We start from the raw sequence: 23,737 nt of genomic DNA, 5'->3' as shown, positions 1-23,737 counted from the left end.
GAGTATGCAGCTCCAGTTTGGAACCCACACCTGGGCAAACACGTCAAGAAATTAGAGAAAGTGCAAAGGTTTGCAACAAGGCTAGTTCCGGAGCTCAGAGGTATGTCCTACGAAGAAAGGTTGAGGGAAATCGGACTGACTACATTGGAAGACAGGCGAGTCAGGGGAGACATGATAACGACATACAAAATACTGCGTGTAATAGATAAGGTAGACAGAGACAGGTTGTTCCAGAGAGGGGACATAGAAACAAGGGGTCACAATTGGAAGCTGAAGACTCAGACGAGTTATTGGGATGTTAGGAAGTATTTCTTCAGTCATAGAGTCGTCAGGAAGTGGAATAGCCTAACAAGTGATGTAGTGGAGGCAGGAACCATACATAGCTTTAAGACGAGGTATGACAAAGCTCTGGAAGCAGAGGGAGAGAGGACCTAGTAGCGATCAGTGAAGAGGCGGGGCCAGGAGCTGTGTCTCGACCCCTGCAACCACAATTAGGTGAGTACAATTAGGTGAGTACACACAAGAGTACTATAGATGCTGACAGAGATGGGAAGAGCACAGTTAGTTATCAAGCTAATCACATCAACATTCGCCGTTGTTCGAGCATCTGTCAAACGATGTATTCAAAGACCAACACAAGTTTAACAAATTATTTTTTTCTTTTTGTTTTAGAACGAATTAGATTATTGCATTTTAATACCTTTCTGAAATTTGTTTTCAGAAAAGTGGAATTTTTGTTCAGATAAGATTATATTTAAAGTGTCTATACACATCGGTTATTTATTTCTGAAATATCAACTGTTTTCCGTAGTCTGATACGATCTCTTAAATATTAAAATATTTCTGGAAAAAATTTCATATTTCAGTGTATCCAAATCTGTCCGGTCAACAAAGAGAACCATAAGTTTTTATTTTCAGTGTTTCCAGAATAGAAACACAATGTCGAAATCATAGAGATGCACCAGATAAGAAAGACACACCAGAGCAAATATTTCCCGTATATCTTTCCACAGCTCGTTGCCCACCAGAGCGGGAAATACAGGTAGTCAGGCCAGATGGCAGCCAGAATAGCATCATAACAATGTAACCAACACAAAGCAGCACCAGTTGACCCCGAGAGTATTGCTAGTACAACTCAACAATGTTGTCAATGTACCGGCAGCACAGGTGACCTAGACAGTATTGCCAGTACAGCAACTCAACAACGTAACCAATGTACCAGTACAGTTGACTCACACATTATTGCCAGTAGAGTAACACAACAATTTAGCAGCATAGTTGACTCAGCATTGCCAGTACAGCCACAGAACCATGTTGAATATATAGCAACACAGTTGATTCAGACGGTATTGCAAGTATATCAACACAACAGAGTAACCAACACAGAACAGTAATTGCTAATTCACACAATATTACCTGTGCAACAGCACAAGAATTGTATCCACACATTAGCCTCAACACTTCTAATATCCACACACTGGTCCCAACACTATTCACATGCACATACTGTTCCCAACACTTCTCATATCCAGACACTAGTTGCAACACTTCTAACATCCTCACTCTAGTCCCAGTTCCTCTCACATTAACACTTCAGTCTCAAAAAGTTTCACACCTGCACACTGATCCTAACACCGTCTTACGTACATACACCGCTCCACACACCAGCCATATTACCTGGTCCATACTCCTTTCTCACTCACACACTGGACCAAATACCCCCCCACATTCATATATTTGTTCCAACACGCCTCACGTCCATACACTCGTTCCAACATCTCTCGCGTCCCCGCTCAAAACACGGATTAATTTAAACTCTTAGGGTTTATACACTGAGTGATATACGCTTTTTTGTGTACGTGTACTCACCTAATTGTAGTTGCAGGGGTAGATTCATAGCTCCTGGCCCCACCTCTTCACTGGTCTCTACTAGGTCCACTCTCTCCCTGCTCCACGAGCTTTATCAAACCTCTTCATAAAGTTATGAATTGATCCTGCCTCCACTACATTACTCACCAGATTGTTCCACTTCCTGACAACTCTATTCCTGAAGAAATACTTCCTAACATCTCTGTGGCTCATCTGAGTATTCATCTTCCAGTGGTGACCCCTTACTGCTGTCTCACATCTTTGAAACATTCTGCGCCTATCCACCCTGTCAATTCCTCTCAGTATATTATATGTTGTTATCAAGTCCCCCCCTAATCCCTCCTGTCTTCCAGTGTTGTCAGGTTGAGCTTCTTTAACCTTTCCTCGTAAGATAAGCCTTTCAGTTCCGGGACTAGTCTTGCTGCAAACCTTTGAACTTTCTCTAATTTCTTTACGTGTTTGACACGTGTGTTTTAATTACTATTCTGTCAATGGCACTTGTGCGTATGTGTTTGTGTCTTACTGAAAAGTCTTCACCTACATGGAGATAGATTGCGTAATAGATTATCTGTATATTTCGATTTCCAAATAAGACCTTCAGTAGATACACGAGACTGCAAAGGAGATTTTTTATATAGGAGAAAGGAGGTCAGGTTAGCTGATTAAACCCACTTGACACAGTAAGCTGATGAAGCCCGCATGGTGGGTGAGGTTATTTTCGTAATGCCTGAGTGCTGTGTATGTATTGCACGTAATTTTGGATTTGCTTTCTGTTTCAGCGTTAGTGTGTGTTTCAAAAAAAAAAATGAGATTACATGTGGTTTCAGTAGTCTTCTGGAAGTGTGAGTGCTAGCTCTAACATTTTCGGGTAGCAGATGCGCTCCGTTATGTAAACGTAATAATTTTAACTGGGAAAGGGCTGATATTCGTGGTTCTCAGAAAGCTCCTAAATTCTTAATTTTCTACAAGGAAGAATGAAGAATAAAATGCGTAATCAGTCATAAACTTTCAAGGTTGCTATACCCATTCCGTAAACTGGAGACATGTGGAGACTTCTTTACACTTTGACAGACCAACATCATCAAGAGAACATGAAAACAGAAGTATTTTTGCAGCAGAATCCCCATTTCCTCCCCACATGTGAAAATCCAGGATTCGAAGATAATTTAAGTCAATTATTTATGAAATAATGAAGGATATTCGATATAACATTTACTTAAAGACGTGACTTTCTTCTCCACAGACTCTTAGAAGTATTATATTTTACCGTGTCAGAAAACAATTTAGCTGATCATATAAAAAAGACCGGCTTTTTTTACATAGTAAACAATGAATGTCTTTTCACAAATTAGGTTTACAATGGTAAAAAATTTACGAATTCACGGAAACACCTAAGAAGCACCTCCACATAATGAATACGACTTAGGAAACCCTTCAAATATGACCATTTGAGACGTATTTTCACAATATTCAAAATATATTTATCCAGCAAATACCATCATATGTCATATCTGCTACTCCAATATATGGTTAGACGCATGTGTGCTAACCTCACCTGATCCCCCAACGTCATGTTTGGAACCAACACATTTATCTCCTACAGCCATCAGATCCCAGTAGATGAGATATCCATGAAAGAGATTGGGACATGGATATGAGAGGGGGAGACTGAAAATATAGAGAAAAGTCTAGTGAACACGTCCATAGATTTGTTTTCCTGAGAGATTGAGGGTAATATCAGCGAAGAGGGGATATAAGAGCGTTGTAAAAAATATTTGGAATGTAGTCCTTCATGAGTTACTATAGCCTTCACCTTAGTTAACTCGCATTAATGAAACTTATCAGTCTTTTCTTGTAAGGATGTTTCAAATTATTCTATCTAGATAGAAATAAATTTATAAGAGGTCATCAACATTTCCATCTCTCTGCACCTGCAAAAACATCGAGTTACACACTGAAGCAAATATTAATTTTTTCTCTTGTACTTCGTAAATTTTACTTAGTATTCAGTCACAAAACTTAATTCATTTATTATGTAGAAAACATTCTATACCACGCCTGTCTCCGTTATGTCTCACAAAAAATCGCTTTTATAATTAGATGGATTTCGGTCGCTGCGCGATATGAGAAATTTATCCCCGTTTTCCATAAGCGCAGCCTTCTCTACTTCACTGTATGCAAAAATAATATTTGCGGGCGGTCATAAGATTGCAGGGCAGCAAAATGTAAATGTAAACGCGTGTGTGTGTGTATGTGTGTGCATCTGAATTTATGTGCTTATGTGTGTATGCATTTGTGTGCTTATGTATGCATATATATATTTACATATGTGATTTTTAAGTGAATATTTGTGCAAAATTGATGTATACTTATATATATGTATGTATAAGTACATGTGCATATAAATACATGTATGTGTCTTGTACATATGTATGTGTTGTCTGCATGTGATGTATAACTCTACATATAAATGCATGCATGTGCATATGCATGTGCACATACACATATGTGTTTGAATGTGTGCATATATGCATTTTTCTGTATATATATGCATGGGTCTACTAAAACATTTAGTATGTTTCTTGTACATGAACTTTTGCATATTTAGGTATGTGTGGATGTATTGCTGTATGTAATAATGTAGGTATGTGCATGAATGTATGTTGATATGTATGTATATATGCATATACATACAAGTAGTTTTAAGAATTAATGGATTGTTAAAAGCATCTTGGTAAATAATTCTCCTCAACAATGTTTTGGAGGTGTGGACAGAACTGGTAGTAATGAGTGCAACTTATCTTATGTGGGACAGACTGGCAAACCTCTAGATATTAGGATATCATAACGAAAATATTCGATACGGATTGCTCAATAATCAAATGCGATTTTCCGGCACCTTAGAGTCTGCAATAACTCGGTAAAGTGGTCGGAAGCCGGAGTCATTATCCCTTGTTTCACTTGGCTTGAACGGAACATTGTAGAATCGGCATTTATAAAATATGATAAATATTCATTATATAATAATAGTGGTGGCTTATTCAAATTAGACTCGTTTTTAGTACAGGCTATCATGCATAGCTTAAACCCAGACTCCTATAGGAGCTCCATGATATATCTTAAGTGTTGTAGTGCCACACCGAGGAATTAGGGTCTGTTTTACTGCTGGTTTTGATGGTTAGACCTGCGTCTGCCTCAGAATCTTGTGAGATAGACAAACCATGGTCCTCTTCCTCTTGGATAAACTGCAGATATCTTCCCTTTAAATGAGTCTGCTGTGGACCCATTTTCTAGATATATGGAAAATTACTAAGAAAATTGCGAGATATATCTCTTACAGCATATCGAAGTATGACCAAATTTTTTTTTAATTGTCATGTCACTAATATTACGTTCACGAGGTTATTACTACAACACCAGTATGGCACAGGGCACTAGGCACAAGGTATGTGCATGCCTGGGACATTTATCGCCTCCTGCCTCCCTCTACCCTCATTCGAGCAGAGACTCTTCCTCTGAACATATTTGGTTGGAATTCCTTCTTTTTACTGCAACATTGCAAGCTTCTAAGGATGTGGTGATTGCATCACTAAAGGCCAAGTGGTTGTTTTGCACATATACTTCCTGATTTGCTCCCCAGCCTTCAACAGTCCCTCCTAAAGACCATGCTATAGAGTGTATTGAATCTTTTCCTTGGAGATGGACAGTGTTTGCAAGCTTCACTTCCAGTCAGGAAGTGAGTGGGGACTGGGAGTATGCAAATCCTCCCAGATTGCATACCAGCAAACGAGTTAATGTATTCCCAGCTGGGTTCATATTTCACGGCACTATAGAGCTGACACCTAGTGGCATAGGCCTACCCAGTTCAGCCCGCACCATGCATACCCTGCCGTGACTCAGGTAGCTGACATCATTCAGGAAACAAGGGCTTCTCTGTTACTCTCTTCCGGGCATGGCCCTCTGGGCCTGGGCACTTAAACACACTGCCAGTGTACCAAGAACCCAAATAAAGGAACATAACCTTCAAAACCTTATAATTGACCCCGCGTGGATAAGCACCAAATCAACTGTAATAAATGGTGGCAAGCGGCGGTCGCTGCAAGTTGTGTTTGCCCAGAGAGAGGGAGGAAGGAAGTATGAAGACATCACTCCTTCATCGCCCATACAAGAAGCATCCGTCTCTCTACGCATTACCATGAAGTTGTGTCTTCATCATTCAGACAGAGGATCAGCAGGATCAAGGCCGAAATTTGCTGAATTTTCCTTGAGAAATCGTCATGGCTTCACCTGGATTTTCACAGTGTCCCACGCTGTTCTTCAGTCACGTGTTCAGTGTCACTTGCATGTTTCTGCTGTTGTTCAGCTCAGCACAGCTTTTTCATCAAGTCAGAGGTGAGTTGTGTGGTGCTCTGCATCCAGTGTGGTTGATTCTCCATGTGTTTGTGGGTAGGGGAGAAGGAAGCAGCCAGAGATCCTCAATCACTACTTGCCACCCACACTCGATTCACCGCCACCACCATTCAACTTTACTCTCTCCCTCTTCGCTGTTTCTCTCTGAATTCAGTGTGAATTCTAGCCAGAGCTGTGTATCTGAGTGCCCGAGGTCACTCGAAGCCACGTGGATCACGAAGCCACGTGGATCACGAAGCCACGTGGATCACGAAGCCACGTGGATCACGAAGCCACGTGGATCACGAAGCCACATGTGGATAAGGCCATATGGATCTACAAACCACATGGAGCGAGCTGAGTGAGTTACCAAAGCCACATGCTGTTGTTTTCTGCCTGGCATCACCCATGACGTCACTATGTAGCCCGCATCGCTCCCCTGATGTCACGATGCTGCCCTACGTCACTCCAGGGCGTCACCTCACGACGTCACCCTGGACGTTTGCTCTACGTCACCTCGCGACGTCACCCACGACGTCTGTCCGACGTCACCCTCAACGTCTGCCCGACGTCACCCTCGACGTCACCCTCGACGTCTGCCCTAACTTCACCTCGCGATGTCACTCCACAACATCCCTCACGACATCACGCCTGACACCACCACTGGATGTCACATCGAGTGTTATAGTTGCACAGTGAGCAATTTGCTTCAGTATTGTCGAGAACGATTGAGAAATACATGTACGTCATGGATTAATTCCTCTCAGTCAGTATTCTCATACATTCGAGATTGCCTTATTGTCGATTTTTGCATTGAAAGCATTTTTTGCTGGTGCAAGCCATGTTGTAACTACATGTGCAGTTCAGGTGTGTACAGTTTTCTGTGTCCCGATGTGTGGTCTGAGCCCAGCTGTGTGTGTAGGCCACAGTGTGGTCTGAACCCAGACCCGTTGTGACCACTGACAGCTGACATTAGTCAATCCAGGCATCAGTTTATGAATGTCTGAAATCTCATATACAGAAATCCCTTGAGCTCGCTGTTCATAGATGCCATGCCTGAGTCATACTTCTACGACTCTCCATTGAGACTCGTTTCACTGCATCTCCTGAGCATTAGACAGTAGTTAGCAGGGTTGGATTACCGCATTGGCAAACTAGGCATTTGCCTAGGGCCCCGCACATTTGGGGGCCCCGCGGTCCAAGGGGTTCAGGGGCTCATCCAAGACTGCGCACATGGTGCAAGTGCAAAGGGGTCCCTACCTAAAAAGTTCAAGTGTTTGGAGAGTAAAATTGATTTTTAAAAATTAATCAAAACAAAAATAAATAATGAAATAAAATAAAATAAAAATAAATAAACCTAACCATAGATGGCAACACTCAACACGCCTTTGTTTACATCAGAGCAGCTGTGTTTTCCCGCTAATGGGTGAGTATGGGAGATTCCTCTCCAATTTTCTGTAGTAATTACACGTTATCTAGACTGTGACAAATTAACTGAAGAGTTGTTGATAGACATTGATGTGTATGGATAAATGTTTGTTTTCGCCTCTAAATGTTAAGGGAGGTACCTGATAGGGTTACTTGACCAATAAAGACGCATGGACCAGTAAAGAAGCATTTTTGGTAAAAATACTATAAAGAAAAACCTAAAAACGCAAACTGACTTCCGTTTGTTGGTTTTAAAAGCACTTTGTCCTGTCTTTAAGTCTTTATCATTTCAATAACAGATCTCAATTGATTGATGTTCTACATCACTTCCGTCGCAAATGCTTAGTTTTCAAGTTGCGACGGAAGTGATGTAGAACATCAATTAATTTACTACATATTTCCCCAGAAACACATAAGCCACATCAGAAAATCGTTGGTTGGGTGAAACTGAAAATTGTCCCTGCATTCTTTAATTATCATGTCCTTATCTATGGTGGTAGGCCATATACCATGCAAAACATAATGATTAGTTTAGTTATGAAAATGGTAATATAAATACCATTGTGCATTTTTCTTGGACTCAGTATGATTTCTGTTTAAGTAAATTGGAGATCAAGGAGGATGAATTAGTAAAATATTCGTAGCCCAAATCACTAACCTAATCTATGGTAAAAGTTATGTATATGACTCCTTTCTGGTAACGTTTTGAATTTATAGATGCGCAGCCAGAGGAAAGGGGGCTACAAGGGCCATATCCCCTCAATTGACAGAAATTTTTTTTTAATAATAATTAAAAAAATTAATAATAATTGATAATGAAAACTTTGTATTTGCATGATTACAGACAGTGATACATCCTCATTATGGCATCTCGTGAACGTGATGTTGGACGTTCTTATGCGAGTGGGTCACAGAAAAGAAAGAAGAAAATTCAAGAAGAAGAACAGAAAAAGAAAGATGTAGGAAGCTGCAGAAAGATCACAGACATGCTCACGAAAACAGTTTCTGATGTTACCAGTACAGTTGAATCTGCAGATACGTCAGATCATACAGGAAGCCCTCCCTCCATTATTTCTCAGCCAGCATCTACTTCTTTTGTGTCTCCTCTCAATGTCTCAACGGACATTTTATCCAAAGGATTTGTCTTAAAAGATCCTTCCTCATGGCCAAATGTAATTCCAGATTCTCTACGTAATGCTTTCATTGCAGAAAACTTCAGACAAACTCTGAACATTGACTTTAGGAAATCAGCAAGGATTTATGATGATGGAAGTCGTCGTTGTTTAAAGTCATCTATGTTTTATAGGAAGCTTGCAAATTCAGAAACTGTGAAAAGATCATGGATGGTATACTCTGAAATCTCAGGAAAAGTGTACTGTTCAGCAGGCAAGCTATTTTCTACCAAAGAAAATACCTTCACACAGGGGTTCAATGACTGGAAAAATTCCAAGCGTTTCGAGGAACATGAAAACAGCACCACTCACAGGAGCTGCATTTTAGCCAGTGCATTTCGTGCACAGAAAAAAGGCTTATTGGATTCTCATTTGGAAAATCAAACTGAAAAAGAGCGCACTTATTGGAGAAAAGTTCTAGAAAGAGTTGTTGCTGTTGTAAAATTCTTAGCTCTAAGAGGACTTGCTTTCATTGGAGAAAATGAGGTTTTAGGTTCGGAAAGCAATGACAATTTCCTAGGGATCATAGAACTGTTAGCACAATTCGATCCATTCTTAGCAAATCATGTGTCACGCCTTGGGAATGCAGGAAGAGGCACTGTATCTTACATGTCATCTACTATATGCAATGAATTTATTGAACTGATGACTAAGAAGGTCCTCAATAACATCATAGCAGCTGTGTAAACTGCAAAATACTTTGCAGTAAGTGTAGATTCAACACCAGATATTTTACATACAGATCAATTGACATTCATTGTTCGCTTTGTCGACTCCAGTGGTAAGCCTGTAGAGCGCTTTATAAAATTCATTCCTCTTTCAGGCCATGATGGAGAAACAATGATGACTGTAGTACTGGATACTCTGCTTGAACATGATCTCTCTATTATGGATTGCCGTGGCCAGAGCTACGACAATGCAAGTAACATATCGGGTAAATATAATGGATTGCAAGCCCGTATCAAGCAAATCAACCCACTTGCTGAATATGTGCCCTGCTCAGCACATTCTCTTAATCTTGTTGGGTCATGTACTGCGGAGTGTTGTGTCGTTGCAGTTTCATTTTTTGGACTTTTACAAGCACTCTTTAATTTTTTTCTCTGCTTCAAGGCATTGGTGGAGTATACTCAAGTCAACCATTCATGGAGATGTCATCAAATCATTATCAACAACAAGGTGGTCAGCGCAGCATGATGCAACACATGCTTTGAAAGACAGCTTTGCTGAAATACGTTCTGCTTTGATCCAAATAGCAGAGGATGAAGACCAGACAGCAACTACAAGAAGCGAAGCAGCCAGCTTAGCATCAAAATTGGAAGATTTTGAATTGGCCTTACTCTGTGTGCTTTGGGACTGTATCCTGGAACGGTTAAATGCCACGAACAAGACACTTCAGAAAATTGAAATTGAAATGATTACTTGTGCTAACCTCTATGCAGGTTTAGTGGAATTTGTAAGCTCACTTCGCAATGATGAAGCTTTTGAAATGTTTGAAGAGAAAGCTAAACTGCTGGTGAAAGACTACAGTTACCGGGCTGATCATCAGCGGTCAAGGAAGAGGAAACGCAATTTTGAAGAGCCAGACAATGAAATTGTGTTGCTACCAAGGCAGAAATGTAAGACAGCTACATACTTCGTCATTCTGGATTCACTGATTACAGAATTGGTGAAAAGAAAAGAAATCTACCAGAATCTCAATGACAAGTTTGGATTTCTGTTCAAAATTACTACTATGCCAGATGCAGAATTGAGAGAAGCTGCATTAAAGTTGCAACAACACCTTTCAGCAGATGTTCAGGACACATTTGTTGAAGAAATAGTTCATTTTTCTGGGTATATGAATCAGATTAAAGCTCCACCTGAAAAATGTGCGCCCTCAGCTGCTTTGAAACATTTAAGAAATGCAGGTATCTCAGAAACCTTCCCTAATGTTGGCATAGTGTATCGCCTTTACCTAACACTTCCAGCTACTAACTGTGAAGAAGAACGTTCGTTTTCTGTTTTGAAAAGAGTGAAAAACCAGCTCCGTTCAACAATGAGCCAAGACAAATTGTGTAACCTAGCCTTGTTGACCATTGAGTCTGATCTAACAAGAAATATTGATTTTCAGAATATAATTGATGATTTTGCCAATATGAAATCCAGAAAAAAATTTATTTAAGAAGTGCCTGTGAATATAAACAATTCTTTACTTTCTTGAGTTTATATGATTTGATAGTCTTATGCATGATGCAATGATAACAATAATGGTCAATGATTTATAAAGGGAATAATAGTGCTGTAGTGGTTATGCTGAATATAATAGGTACATGATGTCACTACTTTAATAGCCTAATCTAGTAATACTATGCTGTCTTGAGTTTATTCTCTTTAAAATGCATGATTTAACAAGATAGTTATAATGGCTGTTTGTAAATGGTTTTGGTTGTCTTGATGTACTTTCCCTATTAAATTTAATCTAAATAGCTAGAATGTATTTAATTAGACCTTAAACAGGCTCACACCGACCCCCCCACCACCCCACCCTCAAGCTGGAAGGGGTCGCTTCGCTTACCCATAACTCAAAGGGGCCCCGTCAATCTGAATAGCCTAGGGCCCGGAGACTTCTTAATCCGGCCTTGGTAGTTAGGTGTAGAAAACCAGTCTGAGGATGCTTAGACTAACATCTGCTATGACTCAAACTCTGTTGACAGGTGTATACCTGAGTCAGACAGTCACCTGTTGGCAGGTGACTCTCTGACTCATATCAGCTTCAGTGAGCAGCCTACACAAAGTATGATGTCACTTTGACTGCTAGCCTGCTCACTCTGGTTACCGTGTATGCTGCTGTGATTCTCTAGCCTAAGTCGTCTCTGCTACGATTCACTTCACTCACTGGCAGTGACAGCCCCAGCGACAGTACCAATCAAGAAATGTCCTCGTGAGAAGAAGAAATCCTGCCCAGTTGCCGAGTACTGACGATACCTCACCTGGGCACCAGCAGGTTGTGGCCCAGGTTGAGTGAGCCTTACAGTAACTACTCCACAATGATAGTTTCACCGTTCCAGAGGAGACCATACCCAGTTACATCACTGCTCAGTCGCAGCGATGTCTCCTGTGTTGCAGTATCTGTCTCCTGTGTTACAGTATCTGTCCAGATGCAGGAAGGAGTGCAGTGAAGCTTGCCGAGGGTCATTGCCTAGGATCACAATGTTCAGCACACCCCGTCCTTTTTTTCCTTCCCTCCCTGTAGGAAGTTTGTTTTTAGTCCATGTCCACAAGTATATGCAGTGCTAGTTATGGCATTCTGATGCCCCTCCCTCACACACATACCAAAACACAAACACATATCATGAAAGATTTTAATATACATATTTGCATACTTACTGAGGTTTTAATATTTGGTGCTACATCCTTTACGTTTATTCACATCCTTCAGCCACGTAGGAAGACTCTCATACAATTTTTTGAGGGTTTGGGGAGGTATATTATTCCATGCCTCATGTAGACCAGCCTCCATCCATGGGATGGAACTAATATCCTTGCCCAGTAAACTTCGTTTCACTATTGACCAGAGGTTCTCAATAGGGTTTAAGTCTGGGGAATTGCCTGGCCAGTCATTAATGAACCTCACTTCACAGTCCTTAATACACTGAACTACAGATTTGGTGGTATGATACTGTGCACCGTCATGCATAAAATCTGTAGCCCCCACACTTGTCAAACGCCTCAGGTAAATTGTCACACAATAACTCTAGGTAATTATACTGGTTCATATACTGGTTTTTGTTAAGCACAATGAGTTCACCAACACTCTGAGCGCTGAAACACTCCCAAACCATGAGCGAGTCTGGGCGTTTGGTGGTCCCACAGGTGTAGAGAGGGTCTAGTGGGTCACTACCTCTGGGCCAGTACACATGTCCCCCACGGTTACAGGTAACAGTAAAGGTTGCTTCATCACTCCAAAGTACTTCAGACCACTGTTGAGGATTCCAGTGAAGATATTTCTTTGCATAATCCAGCATATGTTTCTTCTGTGGCTTGGAGAAGATCGGTTTCTTAACCTGGCAGTGACTACTTAGCCCAATGCTGACACACGTCTGTTAACAGTTCTTACAGACACCTCTGAGAGAAGTTGTGGGATCTTTTCTTTCAGTTCTCTAGCAGTTATCTTAGGTGTATTTTCTAAGTGCTTATTTAACACAGTTAAGGTACGAACAGATGTCTTCTTTGAGGGGCCTGACCGACGTTTGGCAGATGGTAACTCGACACTGCCACCAGCTTTGAAATGCTGCACCCAGTTCCTCACTGAACGCTCACACACACCAACATTCTCCGCTATTTCTTTTCTCTGGTACCCACCTTTGTGAAGCCCTATGATTTGAGCTGTAGTTTTAGATGTTAAAGACTTCCGTTTACCCATGTATATCCCCAAAACCAAAGTGAACACCTGACAGCATGTGAGCACTGAGGAGTCACTGTGGAGTGTGGTGGCAGGCTGTGACGTCATGCTAATGGCTCCTACACGTCATAATGCGCTGATGAAAAAAGACCCACCTGTATGGTAGGCCTCTGATTTTCTCACGACATCATGCCGGGGCACTCACCCGGCATAATGCCATGACTAGCACTGTATGTATGTTTATTCTGTGCTCTGTGATCTGTTCCTAAGAGAGAGGGAGACCAAGAGTTTTTTTCAGTCAGTCATGGTCGACGACGACCATAGATAGGTGGCCAAGCAATGCATGCCCAGTTGGGTTCATATTTCACATCACTATGGTGCTTACACCTAGTGGCATAGTTCAACCCTGTTCAGCCCACACCACGCTTACCCTGCCCTGACTCCCGCAGCCGACATCACTCAGGAAACAAGGTCTACTCCATCACTCTCTCTCCTGGGCATGGCCCTCCTGGGCCAGAGCACTTAAACACACTGCTTGTGGTCCAAGAACCCAAATAAAGTAATGTAGCCTCCAAAGCCTTATCATTGACCCAGCTTGGACAAAGCACCCAAATTAATCAACGATATTAATAAAACAAATTCCTCCGGACAACCTCAGTGACTCAGCAGGAATACAGGACCCTAGCTATACCAGTGCCAATACTGAATGGGAGACTAGCTTCTCCAGCACTGAAACCTAGTGCAGCAATGGCCTACAAACAGTCAAGCTGGGATTGCCCCATCGCTGAACAGATGCTTGCTAACATGTTTAGATAGGGATGTAACATCAGACAGGGAGACTGCCCATCTCCAAGCTGTTAGCACACCTCGCTCTGGGGATTTCTTGCAAACAGTTCCCATTTCTGCAATGGGAATTCGCCTCGACTCTATGATTCTCCACATTGTAGTGGCTCTTGGCCACGATGCCCCAATTCACATGCAATATACGTGTATTTGTGGCAATGTGCAAACCTACCAATATGGTTTACATGGTCTTAACTGCTACAAAACGAAGGGCTGGTACACAAGATACAATGAAGGCAATGACATCATAAAGAGAAGCCTTGCTACAGTTGGATGCCCAGCCGAGAGAGAGAGCCCCAATCACTAGCAGCCAAGAATACTCACAACCCCATAATTCGCCCCAATGGGATCATCCATCCTTTCAAGAATGCCAAGTTCATAGCATGGGAGTATGCCTGCGTGTCGACATTGGCTGACGCCTACATCCATCACAGTGTCAAACAACAGGGAGCTGCTGATCACAAGAAGAGACATAAGCCAACAGTATCAGTTTGTACCAGGGGGATCACAGACCTTGGGATCATGGGGGGGGGGATTTCCAGAATCATCGACACCACCAGGGGCCTGAGGGCAACCACTTTCATGTTCCAGAGCCTCATCAATGGCATCCAGTGGGGAAATGCTTGCAGCATACTTGGCTCGCGTCTGGCATCGGATGAGCTGGAGGAGATTCATAATCTTTGATAAGTGTACCAATGTATTCATATTTGTGTTTTTTGTCAGTGGATTCTGTTTATAAATATAGTTCACATAGAATATAGAATAAAGGGAGTGGTAGGAGAAGAAAACATTCAAACAGCTCCAGGGAAAACCTTGAGTTTTCAATAAAGTACATTCATTCTCTTCTCTGATGATAAGGGACCCCAGTCCCATATATATAAGTAGTGCTGAAGGTGGCTGAGTGGCTCCTTCTACAGAGCGGTCTCTTCCTGAGCGGTCTCTTCCTGAGCGGTCTCCTCCTGAAAGGGCTGCGGCTGAGTGGCTCCCTTTCCTGAGCGGACTCCTTTTCACACTTATATGCTAATGACCTTGACCTCGCCCACGAGACCACCTCACCCTCGAGACCACCTCGCCCTCGAGACCACCTCGCCCTCGAGACCACCCCCCACGACCCCCCCAACGACCCCCCCACCCGCGCCCCCCACCCGCGCCCCCCACCCGCCCCCGCCCTCGCGCCCGCCCGCCGTGCCCTCGCGCCTGCCTGCGCCCTCGCGTCCGCCCGCGCCTTCTGCTGCACCTTCTGCAGCGTCGTCCGGATCGCCCCTGCGCCCCGAATTTTTTTCCGATTTTTTTCAATTTTTTTTTGAATTTCATTTTCTTGTGCTCTCCATCTCCTCGGATCAAATTTTTGAGGTTCCCCCTCCCACTTTCACCCCCATCCCATTTTTTTTTAATTTCATTTTCTTATGATCTCCTTGGATCAAGTTTTTCTCGATAATACAAAGACTCCATCTCCTCGGATCAAGCTTTTTGGATTCCTCCCTCTGGGGGTAAGCATTCAAATGAACTCCCACTTGTATCTCAAATTCCCTGCTCCAATTCCTTGGATCAAGGTTTTCTCGATAATGCAAAGACTCCATCTCCTCGGATCAAGGTTTTTATGGGTTCCCCCCTCTGGGGGTAAGCATTCAAATGAACTCCCACTTTCACCCCAAAATATTCCTCCTCCATCTCCTTGGATCAAGGTTTTCTCGATAATACAAAGACTCCAATTCCTCGGATCAAGTTTTTCTCGAAATCAAAGACTAAATCTCCTTGGATCAAGTTTTTCTCGATAATACCAAGACTCCATCTCCTTGGATCAAGTTTTTGGATTCCCCCCTCTGGGGGTAAGCATTCAAATGAACTCCTCCTATGGGGCATGGTACTTTCTCTTATTACAGGTCTAAACAAGTGTGACGTCACCCCACCTGTGTTTACTCGGCGGTCAGTGACGTCACGTGATGACCTCACACATACAGGCTGAATCTTGTCGACTTCCCCCTATGTCAGTGACGTCACGTGATGACCGCACACCCAGGCTGAATCTTGTCGAGCAAGACAATAACTTAAAATGCAGGATAACCCAATTAATTTCACATTTTTTTTCGTTAATACCCACAACAATCCACAATTTCTACAAAATACAACACAAGTCTAGACATTTTTCTAGTTTTAACTATTTCATCAGAAAAAGTCACCACAACACTTACATCTTATAACCACTTTTCGATTAATTCACTAGTCAGTTAATACGCACACACACCTCACTTTACGAAGTTAATACGCACACACACCTCACTTTACTTTGAACACCTTCAAAACACTCTCATAAATCATTTGAATACTCACAAAAATACCTTTGAACATTTCCAAACAACACTGAAACACTTCCAAAATATCATTTTGAGTACTCCCAAATACACCACTGAATACTACTAAAACACCACTGAATACAGTCAAAACACCACCAAAATCACCATAAACTAAGATCAACATAACAGACTAACACCCATTTTCACACAAATCCCCTAAAATCACTATAACCAAGACGATTATCAATTTCTATGAGTACACTCTCCTCCAACTAAGATATAACATGAACGCAAAAAAAAAAAAACGTGAACACAAACCAAACACACACGAACACTTACAACAGAATCAAGTCTTTTTTCGATATCTCTAGTTCGACAACAACACCCACAACCCATAACACCCACATCCCACATCACCCACAACCCACATCATCCACACCCCACAATTTTTTCTCGTTTTAACTAATTTCATCAGAAAAAGTCACAACAACCCACTTATAACATTTTTTCGGTATCTCTAGTTCGACAACAACACCCACAACCCACAACACCCACAACCCACAACACCCACAACACCCACAACCCACAGTTTTTTCTCTTTTTAACTAATTTCATCAGAAAAGTCACAACAGCAACCCACTTATAACATCTTTTCGGTATCTCTAGTTCGACAACAATACCCACAACCCACAACACCCACAACCCACAATTTTTTCTCGTTTTAACTAATTTCATCAGAAAAAGTGACATCAACAACCCACAACTTATAACCACTTTTTCAGCATCTCTAGTTCGACAACAACAACCACAACCCACATCACTCACAACCCACAACACCCACAACCCACAACACTCACAACCCACAACACCCACAACAACAACCCACTTATAACATCTTTTTGGGTATCTCTAGTTCGACAACAATACCCACAACCCACATCACCCAAAACCCACAATTTTTCTCGTTTTAACTATTTCATCAGAAAAAGTCACCACAACACTTACAACTTATAACCACTTTTCGATATCTCTAGTTCGACAACAACACCCATAACCCACAACACCCACAACCCACAACACACACAACCCACAACACCCACAACCCACAACACCCACAACCCACAATTTTTTCTCGTTTTAACTAATTTCATCAGAAAAAGTCACATCAACAACCCACAACTTATAACCACTTTTTTGGCGTCTCTAGTTCGACTACATTACCCACAACCCTCATCGCTTACCAATTTATTCACAATTTATTCGATACAAATTTTTCCCCTTCTTTTTTACTGTATCTTAAATGTAATACACATTCCTCCCTACATTACTAAAATTCTAATAAAATCCTCTCCATACCCATCTCCTTGTATCCACATAAATTGATATTATACTCACAACAACTAATCTCACTACCCAACTACTGCGACATGTTTCAACACCCTCCATTCTTTTCCAATATATCATAACTTTTCAATTCTATAATTTCTTTTTAAAATATTCACACATTACCTTTATTTTCAGTAAAATCCCCCAATGTTTCATTAAATTTCTAATACAACCCTCCCCATACCCCACTCCATCTCACACACATTTCTTCACATCCACTCACCCATCTCCCAACATACCTCTTCTCAACACACACAAAAATCACATTTCACATCCACAAATGCATCTCATCACCCATCTCAAATCCACTAAAATCACTGTATCCAAGATATTCACAAAACTCTATGACCACCTAACACAAACACACACACACACACACACACACACACTCACACACACACACACACACACACACACACACACACACACACACACACACACACACACACACACACACACACACACACACACACACACACACACACACACACACCTCACTTTACTTTGAATACCTTCAAAACACTCTCATACATCATTTGAAACCACCTTTTCTCAATATCTCTTAAGAAATATTCTCTCATCCACAACCTTTATCACTCTCACTACAGAACAACCCCAAGATTACTTCGAACACTCTCATAAATCATTTGAATACTCACATAAACACCTTTGAACATTTCCAAACAACACTGAAGCACTTCCAAAATATCATTTTGAATACTCCCAAATAAGATTTATCATCTCTAATTTATCTACACTTACACATTTCATTAATTGAAATTACAACTCATCCACCATACTACTCCCTCAGTCTCCAGACTTTACAACATTATCACAAAAACTAACTCATACACTTATGACATGAGACATTTTACCAAAACTAACACAAACACACCCACACACACACCACACTTTACTTTGTACAACACCAAAACCAACATCAATTACCTTTGATTACTCCAAAAACATCATTTGAACACATTCAAAAACATCATCAAACTCCTTTGAATACTCCCAAAACACCACTGAATACTACCAAAACAGCGCCGAATACTGCCCAAACAACACTAAAAATCACCAGAAACTAAGATCAACACCACCAACTAACACCCATTTTATAGAAATCCCCTCAAATCACTATAACCAAGACGATCCCACTCACCTCAAAACCACTAAGATAGCAGAAAACACTCATTTTTATAAACATTCACACAAAAAGATCACAATCACCAACTCCATACAATATCTAATACACTCCTCTCACTACCACCAACACATACCAGCACAGATAGGGATACCTCCCATGACATCACACTCCATCCTGCGTTTACTTGGCGAACAGCGACGTCACACCCCACTTTTACTTCATTTAACTTAACGAGAGGAAGTTACTTGTTTCAACCTGTTATATCTCCAATATCTAAGATCACCACAATCAAGACGTTTACCAAATTCTATAACCCCTCCACTAAGATCACACATTTTTGTACACATTCTCTTAAAACATCATCATAACGAAGATCACTAAAACTATCTATACTTTTACTAAGATCACATAACATTTTGTCTTCTCTAACTCACCCACCAATTTACATTCTCATTCACACTTACACATTTCATTAACCGAAATTACATCTCATCCACCAAACTCCTCCCTCATTCTCCAGACTTTACAACATTAGCACAAAAAAAAACTAACTCATACACTTATGACATGAGACATTACCATAACTAACACACTGACTAACTTTGAACCAACTCTGATCATCACCAAAACACCACTGATCATCTTCAAAAAATACTCTGCACATCATTTGAACACCTTCAAAAAACACCATCAAACACCTCCGAATACTCCCATAACACTACTGAGTGCTACCAAATCACCACTGAATACTACCAAAACACCGTCAAAATCACCAGAATCTAAGTTTAGCATCACCAGCTAACATCCATTTTATAGAAATTCCCTCAAATCACTATAACCAAGAACTCCCTCCCCATGGGCGCAAAAAAAAAGAAAAACTTGAACACAAACCTAATACGCAAACACTTAGTACATGATCACCATCAACTGAAAACATATCTTGTACACACACAAATCTAAGACAACCACCAACAACAATCACCCATGTTCACTTACCTCAAAAATCACTAATATCACAGAAAACACTCATTTTTTATAAACATTCACACAAAAAATCATATTTGACAATATCTAAGCGCACTCACCTCACTACCACCAACACACGATGTCACACCTCACAGGACCGGCGAGGTCACCTCCAGTGACGTCACACTCCCATCTGTGTTTACTGGGTGGTTAGTAACATCACACCCAACCCACCTTGTTTCAACCTGTTGTACCCTACATTATCTAAGAGCACTATAACCAAGACGATTACCAGATTTTATGACCCCACCACTAATATCACAGAAAACACATTTTTATAATTATTCACACAAAAATCACGATCACCAATTCCATATCATGTTTACCATCATCTATCAACACTCATCACCAAGATCACCAAAAATCTAAGATCATGCATCTCAAAACTACTATGGTCACTGAAAACACTTATTTTTTAAACATTCGCACAAAAATAAGACATACACAAAAATACCACGACACTTCCACCAACATCTATAACATAACATGAGCACTATAACATATCACCATCACAAAAAAAAAAAAAATAATACACAGACACCCACAACTTATACATTTCAATCACAAATTTAAGACATGAGACATACACACCAAATCTAAGACATTCACCTCCAACTAAGACATACACATCTTAACTAAGACATACACCAAAACCTATACTTGACATATTGCGGTATGAATATTCATACCGCATTTATGTTGCATATCACATTCCTCATCCACATCATCTCTAAAACATCCTTTCTTATTCATTCTGTATATCTCCTAGAGTTGTTTTAACCCCGACAGCCCATCACGACGTAGGAGCCAGAGCAACCATCACCACTCCAACACCACCTACTACACTCTGGCTCCTAATGTCATGATGGGCCGTCGGGGTTAAAACAACTCTAGGAGATATACAGAATGAATAAGAAAGGATGTTTCAGGGATGATGTGGATGAGGAATGTGATATGCAACATAAATGTGGTATGAATATTCATACCGCAATATGCGATCTTAGTGGTTTTGAGGTGAGTGGGATCGTCTTGGTTATAGTGATTTGAGGGGATTTCTATAAAATGGGTGTTAGTTGGTGGTGTTGATCTTAGTTTCTGGTGATTTTTAGTGTTGTTTGGGCAGTATTCGGCGCTGTTTTGGTAGTATTCAGTGGTGTTTTGGGAGTATTCGAAGGAGTTTGATGATGTTTTTGAATGTGTTCAAATGATGTTTTTGGAGTAATCAAAGGTAATTGATGTTGGTTTTGGTGTTGTATAAAGTAAAGTGTGGTGTGTGTGGGTGTGTTTGTGTTAGTTTTGGTAAAATGTCTCATGTCATAAGTGTATGAGTTAGTTTTTGTGATAATGTTGTAAAGTCTGGAGACTGAGGGAGTAGTATGGTGGATGAGTTATAATTTCAGTTAATGAAATGTGTAAGTGTAGATAAATTAGAGATGATAAATCTTATTTGGGAGTATTCAAAATGATATTTTGGAAGTGCTTCAGTGTTGTTTGGAAATGTTCATATATATATATATATATATATATATATATATATATATATATATATATATATATATATATATATATATATATATATATATATATATATGTATATATATTAGGTTCTGTTTGTTTTATGTCAAAAATTCATTGACATACGTGCTATGTTTCATTTGTAAAGTAGCACTGACTCGTCTCCTTTGCACAAACATTTTGGGAAATTTGTTTTTTATATGACGTGAAGCACCAGCCACAGTGTAAAAATCTGAGCTCTTCATGATGATAGAGTAGCTCAGTAGCTGTTGCCCCATCAAATCTGCATGCTGATAGGCTGCTTCAACCTGGTTGGCATAGAGATCCACGAATTTGGTGCCCATAAGTGATTGCAGAGAAATTATCAGATCTTAAGAGGTCACTGCAGCCGCGTTTTTTTATCTGCTGATTCACTATGAATTCCAATTCAGTTATTCTGTAAGACTGGCAACAACATATTATAGCTGTGAATAGCTGCTTTATAAAGCAAATAGGACCATTTCCTCACCACATCCTCTTTACAAAGTTGCTTCAGTATTCGTGTCATGAGTTCTTTGGTTGTTCTTTGGTAAAGTTCCCTTAACTTCCCCTCCAATCATGAATTTTGGGTGTTGAAAGTTGAGTGCGATTAATGTGTTAGGAATGCTTGAGACAGGTGCCTGCGATATCTTGAGCCTGGAAAGAAAGCAATGTCAGCTGGTGATGTTTTGCTATCTTCACTTGCTCGATAGAGTCGCTAATTTCTTTGGTCTTTTAAAGTTATTAAGGTTGATTAAAACTGGTTATATAGAGCTCTAGTATGTGTCCCGCTGTTGTAAGCAATGCAACATAACGCAAGACAATGTAATACATTAAGCTCGATGTGTTACAACATACGCCATATGATACAACACAATATATATTTAGCGTGCTCAACATGGATTCCAACACAGCTGGTCTCATTAGGCAGCTCAGCCGTATCCATCCACCACCACCAAGAGTATCAAACAGCAGCTCAGCAGCATTCAGCTTCCAATAACAAAATTATAGGACACCCCAGCAGCGTCCGGCCTTCACCACTAATATTATCAGGTAATTCTACAACACATAAGGCAACTCAGCAGTGTCCACCCTCTACTACCAAGATTATAAGTCAGCTCACAGTATCCAGCCTCCACTACCAAGGAGTGTTCCACGATATGTGAAACTAGGACAAGTGGAGACAAGGAACTGTTAAGACCAAGTCAGGAACCAGTCTAGGAACCACAGGCAGGAACCAGTCCAGGAACCAAGGAACGGATCAGGACAGGATCCATGGCAGGAACCTGAGCAGGGACCATTGCAGGGAACAAAATAGGGACCAGGGTAGGAACAATAACAGGGACCAAGGCAAGTACCATGGCAGGCAACAGAGCAAGGGCCATGGAACGCTCGTGGACAGTGATCAGATCAGGGATAATTACAAGAACCCAAGTCACCTAGGAAGGCAAGAACCATAATCATGATCAGGGTAAACTGGAGCTAAGACATGAACCAAGGCAGAGACCAGGGCAAGATCTAGGCAGTTTTCGAGCGAGGAACGAAATTTATTGCCCCTAGAAGGCACCACTACATGATTAAAGGCAGACAACAGGTCAAAGCTTTTACGAACAAAGGACTCTGCGCATTACTGTGCATTCTTCTTTAGATGGTCAGTACTATTGACTCAATCCAGTTAATAAGTTTTCTCTTAATTTCAATGCATGTCTGAAGTGACCTGGCTTCTAGCAAGGCAACGGGAACACTTAGTACATTGATTTTATCAAAATAGGATCTGAGAAGTGCCAGTGTATAAAATAAATACATTTAGGCACAGAATGTTAAGAAATTAATTTACATCGATTTTCATATTTAAACTTAAGATATGTGAATATCTTTTATTAGTTTACTTCTTTAATCATAATCTTTTCTCGGGTAAATATCTAATTAAAAAAAATATGTTTTGCCTCACATTGGCCAAAGTTTAATATGCTTATCATCCTGACTCAGTTTTTACAGCTAGTACAGTAAGAGTGAGTCGTCTGACTCACTTCAGCAATACTAGCTTGAAAAACATTCAGAAACACTTTAAATAACGTGCATACATTTCGTTGCCACAATAAGGCAAGCTCAAAATTTTATATATATATATATATATATATATATATATATATATATATATATATATATATATATATATATATATATATTCCCTTTATCCCTTCATAGAATCGTGTTATAGTGTGACTTCCAAACTATTGTTTGGGGACCATGAAATTGACTCGTGTGA

The sequence above is a fragment of the Cherax quadricarinatus genome, chromosome 6, assembly GCF_038502225.1.
Source record: "Cherax quadricarinatus isolate ZL_2023a chromosome 6, ASM3850222v1, whole genome shotgun sequence".
NCBI classification, from domain to species: Eukaryota; Metazoa; Arthropoda; class Malacostraca; order Decapoda; family Parastacidae; genus Cherax; species Cherax quadricarinatus.
This window is presented reverse-complemented; position numbering follows the sequence as displayed.